Source organism: Coenobita brevimanus, chromosome 94 (assembly GCF_032717465.1).
Source record: "Coenobita brevimanus isolate Jiangsu-jjx chromosome 94, ASM3271746v2, whole genome shotgun sequence".
Lineage (NCBI taxonomy): Eukaryota > Metazoa > Arthropoda > Malacostraca > Decapoda > Coenobitidae > Coenobita > Coenobita brevimanus.
In genome coordinates, this window is record NC_137047.1 from 19,121,441 (window position 1) to 19,132,454 (window position 11,014).

Consider the following 11,014-nt stretch of genomic DNA (forward strand, 5'->3'; position numbering starts at 1 on the left):
GATGGACGGTTTGCTGAGTACCCTTCCAACAAAATCCCACAAGCAGCAGCCTCGGGTAGTATTAAGGCTGTATCTAAACCGGAGTTCGGAAATTCTATCCTAATCACAATTAAATCGTCAGGAGACAGCAAGGACAAAATGGAAATCACATCCTGGCATCAGTGGATTCTAGTGAACGACTGAAAAGCAGTAATTACTGTAAAAGGTCGGGCTGATTATCTGTTGTTGTTTTTTTTTAATTTAAGTGGCACTGGAGGCTTCGTTACTCCTCATCCTCCGCGATTTATCTTATATATTTCGTCACAGTATTCCATTTTTTGCTATTTATATCGCTTTAGTATCGGCGCAGTTTGCATCAATAGTACCTACGAGGATACTGAGGTGTAATGTGCAGCATAAATCGCTAAGGAAGGGATGTTAGGAAATTTCAGGATCCACTTACAGTACTCCCCTCTGTAGCGCCAGTGGCATGCAAGCAGACAGAAGGCAGAGCTGACACCTGTCCACCCCTGTACTTCACTGACATCATTATAATTCTCGCCGCATGACACCTACTCTGTTGCTGCTGCTTTTTGTTGTGCACTGTGCCTCGAAGTAATGTCTTCTGTTGTTGCTTTCTGTCTCTCGTTAATATCTGCTCTGTTTCTTTTCTGCCTTTTCTTCATATTTCCTACTTCAAGGCAATATCCCCCATGTTTTTTCTGCTTTTTTTTTCGTTATATACTCTACCACGAAGTAATATCTGACATACTTTTTTCTGCATTTTCTTATATTTTCTACATCAGTGTATTATCATCTCTTTTGGTCCTGTTTTTTGTTTTAGATTCTACCTTAATGTAATATCTGCTCTTGTTCCTGTTTTGTTGTTATATTTTCTACCTCAGAGAAATATCTGCCTTTTTTGTGCATTTTATTATATATTCTACCTCAAGGTAACACCCACCCTGTCGTTCCTGCTTTCATTACATATCCTAAGCCAAAGTAAGGAAGGAATAAATGAACAGAGTGTCTGTGGAGTTGGTCAAGCATATTAGCCATTTATGTGGTTTATTCTTGTTGCAGCCAGACTGTTCTGTAAAACTTAGGAGAGGCCCTGGCTCTTGAAGGGGCTAATGAAGGCGACCTACAGAAACGCCTGTCTTAAGTTGAATAAAAACGTCGAAACAGCGAGAATGTCTTTTTTTAAAAATACTTCATCAGATTTTTTTTTTTTTCTCAGTGCATATTCACAATCCAGTACTTTCACCTTCTTAACCTCTTTAGGTTGGAGACGTTTGTTTTTAATTTTTGCGACCAGTTAACGATTTTACTCCGTCTGCTGGAGACCCCCTGCTATTGAAAGGGTTAATGATGGTGACATCTAACCTATCCAGTTTAGAAAGTCTGCTGTATCTTGAATATAATCGGCTGGAGGTAGCACGAATAAAATGAAGGCAGACGTCAGCGGATTCAAAGAATTCCTTTCTGATCGATGAGATTTCTTTTATTTAATCAAAATGCCCAATGCCCAATGCATCTGTAGCATCGAAAGTGTCAGCAGAAACACCTTTCGTTTAGGTAAACAAAATCGTCTGATGTTATCCTAAATAAAATACTACATTGCACCAGAAGCAACGAAAGGACTAAGAAGCTTACTGTAAATTAGCTGCGAGTAATCTCTTCGGAGATTTTTTTTTTCTTTTTCTTTGTCCCTTCAGTATGAGAGGTATTTTTCCAGGTTGAGTATAACTGCTTAGAGGTAAGAAAAATTAACTTTAAAAAATCAACTGAAATATTTAATGAAGGTACAAGAGGTGTTCCATGAGTTTCAGTTTCTTAAGAGTGTATTCTTAAGTCAGGAAGTAAGAATTGACGAAAATGGCGTTAGCATACTGAAGGAGTTATACATGTAATGATATCCAACTCTGATTAATTTCTATTTCTCACTGTTAACCCTTTCACCACGATGTGTATTTTTTATACTTGCTTCTGGCTACTCCAAGGTAATTTTATTTAGATAAGGAAGGATCACCTTCACTCAGGGCGACGAAAATATTTCCCCAATCCCATTCACTACGAGAGGTCTTCCCCAAACTGAATGAAATCATCTGGAGGTGCCAATGATGGAAAAAAAATATATATATATATATATATATATATATATATATATATATATATATATATATATATATATAAATATATATATATATAAATCTTCACAATGAAAGGTAATATACGTTACCCCGTTTCTTGGGTGGAAATGAGGGATGATGATGATGATGATGATGGTGGTGATGATATTCCTGTAGGCAACACTAGGTTAATCTCTCACTACAGTTACGATTTCTCCGTTTAATTCTATTCACACGCTGATTACTGAACTGAAGGAGAGACCAATATTAGTGATGAAAACATTTGCCATTAATCCTCCATTCCCAAGACAGTTTTTTGCATATACTTCAAGCTATCTCCTGCCGATTTTTGTCAGCTTAGCAGTGACCCCTTGTAGTGAAGGGGTAAACCCTAGCTTTGTGCAGCCTCAGCCGGCTTATACCGTTGTCTGAACCCTTTCATTGATATTGTCGTACTGTAGTATATAATTCTGAGTAACACCAGACGACTGTAATAAGCTGAGAAAAATTTGTACTAGTCAAAGGATTAATGGATTTTATTCTTAAACTTTAATGAGAGTCGTTTGCAAGTAATAGATTTTTTTTTACTCTCTCTTTTTAATTCTATGCCCCTACCTTATCTTTTAATAAGATACGCATTCTGTACGATTACGTCCGTTTCATATTATCCTTGCTACTGCCAGACGACTGAATTCAACCTAGGAGATACCTCTTGCCGTGAAAATATTGGAATTGGAAACACTGTCCATTAACGCTCCTCACTACGATTGTTTTTGTAATTCCTACTTACACCAGACGATTGTATTCAACTTATGAGAGATCCCTTTCAATGATATAATAAGAAGCACTCCTAATTAACCCTTTTAAGGAAATTTCTTCAGTGCCTTATTCTTTCTACCACCAGACGAGTTTCTTTTGCTTAGGAGTTACCTCTTGTGATGGAAATGTTGGAGGTAATGTTCAAAGACCCCTTCAGTACGAGGGGTTTATAATTTTTTTTTCTTCCTGTGGCCAGACGATTATAACCAGCTTGCCGAAGTGGTGACATGTAGAGGTGTATGGTATGTAGGAGGACTGCTGGGCCTTGATAGCAGGCTGTGAAGCCTATGCCCAGAGTCGGACAAAAAAATAAAAATAAAAAAAAAAAAAAAAAGCTTAGAGAAGGAGTCCCTTTTTTTTCCGTGGTCGAGGTATTTCATGAACTATAAAGTGGCTGAAGAGGTAATACAGTGAAAAGGATTAAGAGCCACTGCCTACACTGAATTTATTATACTCTGAAGTTAACACCATTTAGGTTTTCATGCATAGCATCTTATTTTCACGATGGTTAATCGTCAGCAACAGAGAAAAATCATTCGCATCATCAGCGTGTGATGTATTTATTACTATGTTCTTCACTTTAACTTGGCCAAGGTGTATGTCCTTTTGCAGTTTATTTCGCGTATCTCAGTGGCAGAATAAGACAATGCTACGGTCCTGCATCCTTTCCATACCACTGCTTCGGAACTAGCTCCATTTTCTAGTGTTAATTTTCTGTTACAACTTACCTTTTAAAATGAGATGGCGATTCTACAGTAGGCCCAATTATAAGTGCAGTGTAAGTATAGTCTTGGGAATGCCAACGACTTCCTATTCCGGAAGAAGCAGGAAATTACTAAAAACAAACAGTATATGTGGAGCTCAGTAACATAATATGTTACCAAATTTTCGAATCATTATAGTTAATCATGTCAGCCAGTGGACGTTTTTTTTTTTTTATCCTTGCTCCCTCTAAACTCTATTCAACATTCAGCTTAGGATGGATGCCTAGTAGCGAGTGGATTATTGTAGACTATAAATTATCAAATCCCTCCTGCTAGCGAAGCCTTTCTTAGGATAAATCAGATCATCTAAAGTTACCGATTTAAATTCAAAAATTCTTCATCCGAATGTAGTTAGTAGCCTGAATTTTTTGTCATTTCATTTTAATATAGATACATACTGTAATCTGCATGATCTTATAGGAACGAAACAGACTAACCGCCATGTCACAGAAATTGGGTGCGGAAAGGTGTAATCAAAGGCACTTTTTTTTTTTTTTTTGATGGGGAGGGGGGGGCTCTTACAAAATACCTGTAATTGTTAAACGTGGCCACCCTAGTCAGCAACGATACAGAAAAGTTAGCCATTCTGATCAGCATGACATATTCAGAAATTAGTCGCCCGTCAGAAATTGGGAGGCTTGGTCACACCTCTGGCCTTTTGATTTTTTAATACGGGCCTAACTTCTTTGCACTTTCAAATACATTATCATCATCATCATCATCATCATCATCTGCCATGTGGTGCAGTGCAGGATAAAAACCTCTCTCAACTTTCTCCACCCAGACCAAAAGATTGCTAGTTCGTACTATCAGATAGCGGCGATTAATTCTGTCACATCCCTGGGAATTACAGAATTTGGCGCCTCCATCTGTTGTTCCGTCTGTCTCCTCCCGACATCCCGTATCTCCACCCCAGCTGTTGCTTTACTGGGCCGTTAGTTATCCGTTAGGCGATTACACGTAAGACGCGACTCCCGTGAAGGCTACACATCAACCGTTTCTTTCTTGATGATTTTATTCAGCCGCAGAGACACTCCTCGTAGTGAAAGGTTGGTTATAGTATGAAGCTTTTTTTTTTTTTTGCTGTCTTCAAAAAAATCCTAGTCTGATTAGTTATGGTCGTACTGATCATTTCAATTAAGCTGCCGCAGGACGATTTTGATCAGCTTAAGGGTGAACCATAGGAGTGAAACGGTTATCTGTAGTCACTTTAATTTCTGTGGTCTGGTGCTTTTTTTTTTTTTCTTCTTTTTTCTACCACCAGACATTTTTATATAACTTAGAAAGGACCTCCAATGATAAAGAAGTTAATGAATTTTATATCTAACCCTTCCAGTCCAAAAAGTTTCTCCTAAGCTGAATAAAATCGTCTGTATGTAGCAAGAATGCACTAAGAATAGACATCTTCAAGGGTTTAATTCTGTCTAGGCTACTTCCAGACGATTTCATTCAACCAAGGAAACAAATCTTAGGGGCCGAAGGAGTTAATATTACTAATTATATCTTCTCCGTTAGCTACTTCAAGTCGACTGTATAATTTATAACTCTGAGGAGTCCTATGAGTCTGCTGGTTCCTTCTGGTAATTATTTCTATAGTAGTAGTAGTAGTAGTAGTATCATCATCATCATTATTATTATTATTATTACTACTACTATAATATTGGTATAGTTACTAGAATATAGTCTGTGGCTGAATACCCATTAGGAGATTATGTTTCTTTGCCCGATAGTTTGAATGTAGTTCAGAATTAAGTCCCCTAATGAGGCTTCAGATAGTATGTAATAATATAAATAAATACAAGTATATAATTTATATTTGTGTGTGTGTGTGTGTGTGTGTGTGTGTGTGTGTGTGTGTGTGGGTGTCTGTGTGTAAATAATGTATAATTGTGTATTCAGTGATGTGATGTTGTTGTCGTTGCTGAGCCTTGGCCTTTCAGATGTGATGCTTCTGCATATAGTGAAACAGACCATATATATATATATTTTTTTGTAGTAAATCTTCTAGTATTGCTAATCAACAAATATACTACTGTGAGAGTCATGGGCGTATAGAGTCTAAGAACTGTTGTTTTAGTATCTTATGTTAGCAAAAATAGGGGAGAAAATGGGCAGGGTTGTGAACATTCTTTGCTATGGGGGAGTGGTTTGCAACCTGGGCGGCACCGCCCCCTAATGGGCGTTTTTAAAACCAAGGGGGGCGGTAAACACTAAGTGGACGACAGGGGGACGAATGGACACTAAGTGGGTAGGAAGGGGGCCATCAGAAAATGTCAGTGGACTTGATGTTGTAATAGAATTTTCATAACATCATCAACTTTACATCTGTTGAGAGTCAGGCTTATATGACTCATTCTCGGCTGATTAACATCGTCAAGTGTTGGCTGGAATAAAATAATCGAGCTGCCCTAGCCATCACAGAATTAATTGTGGCTGTAGTGACACCCTGGTTCCTGTGACTCTCTTAGCTAAACAGAATCGTCTGACATTAGCTGGAATATAATACTAAAGAAGTTAGGATCATGTGTTACCTCTTCACTATGTCTATTTTCGCATTTTTTCTGTGGCTGCAACAAGACTAGGGTAGGGCATTGCTCACTTAAAGTACTGAAAATCATCTGTTAGCCCCTGCACTATGAGAGTTCTCTCCAAAGCGGAATAGTCATTAGGTAGAGTAAGAAAAAAAAATCAATACATTCAGATGTTAACTATGTCATCACATTGCTGTGAACTCCGTGATTACAGCATTAGGAAGATGTTTATTTTACCAGGTACAAAAAAATATATATATATATTTAAGTACGACAGAACTGCAGTAACATGTTTCATATTAACATTTCCGGGATCTTCTGCAGCTGAAAAGACGTTCGTAGTGATCAGTATATGCAAGACAAGCGAAGAAGCATAGTATAGGTCGCCCTTGGTTTCACAGTACTGTAGTGTGAATTGTTCAAATGGAAAAACTTGTACCCACAGATTAAAATCGTATCTTCGCTGTAAACACAGTTTCGTTAACTGGATATACATTGTCACTCTACGTTTGAGCATAATGGGTAACAGACTCAAACTTTCTGAACTGGCACAGTAAACTTGCACAGGTCCATCGTGGTCAAGGCAACTCTGAACCGCTTCAGTGTGATTTTTTTTTTTTTTTAATCCTTGATGCCACTTGACTATTATATTTAGCATAAGGAAGACTCGTTTTTAACGCGTTGAGCCTATCACTCAAGAACGCTCCCAGTCGCATCAGTACGATTTTGGTCGTACGATTCCTTGGTCGCCTCTAATCTTAAGTGTAGCATAGGGGAGACTTGCTTTTAGAGAGCTATAACCTGTTGCTGTTGTAGCAATGTTGTATAATTTTTCTTAATTCCTGCCACCACCAGACCTGTTTTCTTCCGCTTATTTTAGTCAAAGGATTATAGTCTCCACCTATTCAGTACAGTGACTCTCTTTATGTTGTATTCTTCCTAGCACCAGATGATTTTTTTCTACCAAGGGATATTCTCATGGACTGAAGTTCCTGATCTTGAATGTTTACAGATCGATTACATTTTTGCATATTCTTTAGTCTTGGTGGTAATGTACAACGCTGATATTTATCAGTTACTTTGATTGTACTTATAACTTCCATTATCGTAAATACTCAAACTTCCTTTTACTATTTTTTTTCCCTACGTGTTTGAGATACTGCTAATTTTGTACATATTCAGGGTAAAAGCTTTCCATAATATTTTTTTCCAATTTTTTTTTTTCGTCCTTAAATAGTACTAATACACGTTTGTATGTTTGCATTATTATGGGCTACATACACATGTTGCTTGTATATAATTGCTGTCCAAATGGTTATAGATATGTGCCAGTAAAAAGATCGTCGTAAGAGAATCTTACAGTAAAGATCACCGATTTTGGAAAAGACACAAATGAGATATATATGGTAGGAATCACTCCTTTAGGGACAACATAACAACAGTGAGAGTGAGCCAGTGTCTTTTGCCATTCACTGGAACAGACTAAACACCATTGCTCTTTGTGTGATAGTACCAAAGCATTTTCTTCAAATACCGGCATCTATATAAGGACCAGAAGTCAGTGTTATATAATTTGACGTCATTAGTGCAGTTTTTTTTGACATCGTTAGGTCTGTATTCTGCTGCTGCTGTTGTCTCCACTATATTGTTTTTCGCTAATTGACTGGACCTTTGGGCAAATTCTCAGTGTACACACCTGCCTTGAACAAGTACACATTGATTCGGTATGGTTCTTGACCTTAACTTGACTCAGATTTATTTATTTATTTGTTACAATTTACTTCAGTTTTCTCGATGGCAGAAGAAAATGCGGCTCTACAACTTTTCCATAGCACTTGTTCGTGATTAACAGCATATTTGAGTAATTCTGTTCTCACAGCACAGCATTCAGAATTGGGGGATTACAAATTTAGATCAAGTTAAGGTAATGAGTGTAGCTGATGGAACAGTGTGTGGCCGACTTTAGGTGCTACAACAGCTATGAATGTAGACGTTAGTACTATCACAAATCTCTCACATAAGATACCTGGTGGGGAGCTTCAGGCTCCTTTTTTGAACATTAGCATACAATAAATTGCTTAGACGCAGACAGATTGTAGGAAGTAGTAAAAATGCCATAAATTTATACTCTCATAAAACTGTTCATATGTACAGATATCGTAAGGTGAACCGCAAAATGAAAATACTCTAAGTGATTACCCAACCCTCTGTAATTAGCAGACCTAATGACCGACTACATTTTCAAGGAGTAAAGGACATTACTCCGGCCCTTGACAGCCACCAATCAAATTTACACCACTGGCCTGGATCCACTGTAGCATATCTCAGCACCTTCACAAGGACACTTATTATTTTCTGACTAATTCCAGCAGTCTTATTCATTGACGCAGCATTTAAGGCGGGTTGCGAACTGCTGCCACTGACTCGCGACCTGGGTAACGGAGACAAGTTCCAATCACCACTGCAAAAACCGTCCGAGTCCACACTGCTGAGTCATTGAATTGTGGGAAGTAAACTGAATATCTAATCAGCCAAGGAGAAAAAGATCTGCTCAGGCAAACAAAGTCAAGTCAGTGAAGCTAAGGTTTATTGGTCTGTGTGACAAACCTCCCTCTTAATATAAATTTTCTTCAAGAATCCAGCTAAGGTAGTCATTTCCAGTAGGGCTGAAACAACAGAGTCCATCCCATTTACTGCACTTGCTGTCTGTAAATAGGCCAAGGGTTTGTGGGCTGTTGTAAAACTGAGTACTTATACTGAAAGTTTCTGGACACCCCGCAGCACACTAAAGCATTTCCTTTTTGATCCTGGCTTAAAGTTGTTCACGGGATAAATGCTTCCTACTGACATTAGCAACTTTCCTTGACACCGGTCTTACTCCTGCAGCAGACAGTTCCTAGGCCAGTGTTTGAACAGCATCGGCACAGGTTCAGTTGATAAGCTGGTCTTCAACTGGTTGAATGCCCGCTTCTGTCCATCGTCCCACTTAGGTTGATTGCTCTGTCGTTTCTTCAGCGGATCAGTCGGGGGAGCTGAAATAGTAGACTAACAGGGAGTATATGTATACAATAATAACCACCAAGTTGTAGGAAGAGGTGCACTTATGAATTAGGCCACCTCGTCTCACTTGTGAGATATATGGTCAAGATACTAAAGTGTCTGCATGTCCAAGTAGAATTTCGGACAGTCAGTCCTACTTTAGACAGTCTTTCCTTCCCTACTCTGCAAAGTAACAATTGTTAATCCTACTTTTTGGTATAAACTAAAATTTCATCTAAGATATGCTTAACACCTGGCAGGTCAGTAAATATCTTCTGCATCGGTCTGTTTAATGTAGCCGGAGCACTGACATGCCCAAAGGAAAGATCTGAATCAGTCTAGGCCCTGAGCCGTTTTAAATGCAGTATACAGTACTTCCTCTAAAGATACTTGCCAGTACCCATTACTTAAGTTAATTTTACCGAAATACTTCCTTCTGTTCTTCAAATTACTTCCGGATCGCACATCTGTTCACTGTCGAATACAGCCAGGCTATTTAGTTTTAAGTCTAAGCATATTCGGTGAATTACCTGGCTGTCTCACGACAGCCATGAAAAAAGAATGAGGAGAAAGAAAGTTCTATAATTCTCATTTCCTTCAATCAGTTTCGCGCCCAACCAGATGCTGTTCTCTCAAAAAAAAAAAAAAAAAAGGGGGGGGGAGTTTATATGACCTTAAGCTAACAATCTGGACCTGAACAAGATATTATTTCTTTGGCCAAGAAGAAATATTTAACCAGCTCATCTGACCCTACCTTTTTAGACTGTTCAGTTAGCTGCATCATCTCTTCGTGCTGGCCCACTGTCACTGCTGTTGTTGAAGTTTTCCCAGGTCTCCGTCGACAGTATTGTGGTATATGAATGGAATTACCCTCGCCTTCTGCAGTCTCCTTCACCACAGCAGTAGCGCTCACTCCAGAAGATTCGGAAATTGTTGTGCGAGTATGATAAAGCTTGAGCATGTTTGCATGAAAAATTTTTGTATTAACTTTTATTCTAATGAAGTAATACAGCTTTCCCATTTTCTTAACAGTATATGGTCCTTAGCGGTGAATAAGTAGCTTGGTATTGGCAATAGGCGAGATGAGTACCTTATCACAGAGAAATTTCCTATCTTTACCTGTCAAAATACTGCTTATACCTCTGCAACTGAACGCAGGCAATTAGGTATGTTGCGATCCCGATCCCAGGCTTTCGGCTTCTCATTACCTCGTTCACAAGGAGACGGAGTATTTTCTAACACATATTGCAGCGGTCTTGATCATTTGCACAGCACTTAGGGCGGCCTGCCAATGACACCTTCTCTGCAGCCTGTGAAACGGAGACAGGTCCTCATCACCACTTCAAAAGCCGTCCGAGCCGACTCTGCTGAGTCTTTGAGCTGTGGATGGAAGTAAACTCTCGCGGTATCTAATTAGCCAGTCAAAAACTCCCCCTCACTAATCTCACCTAACAGGGAAAAAAGAAAAAAAATCAACCTAGGCGGACAATCAAACCTGAGTGAGTTAAACTGAGGTCTCACTGGTTCGTGTTCATCAATTTGACTGATCTGAAGCAACCTGTTGATAGCAAGATAAGTGTTACCTAAGCACACCCACTTTTTTGACAGAATTCCAGCCTCTGTACTAGGAATTTCTGAGCATCACAAATACAGTTTGCATCAAAAATCATGTTGCCTCACCTCCTTTCTCTTCAAGAACTTTAAAAATCATTGTGGTACCCCCGCAGCAACCGACAATGATGACAGTGAT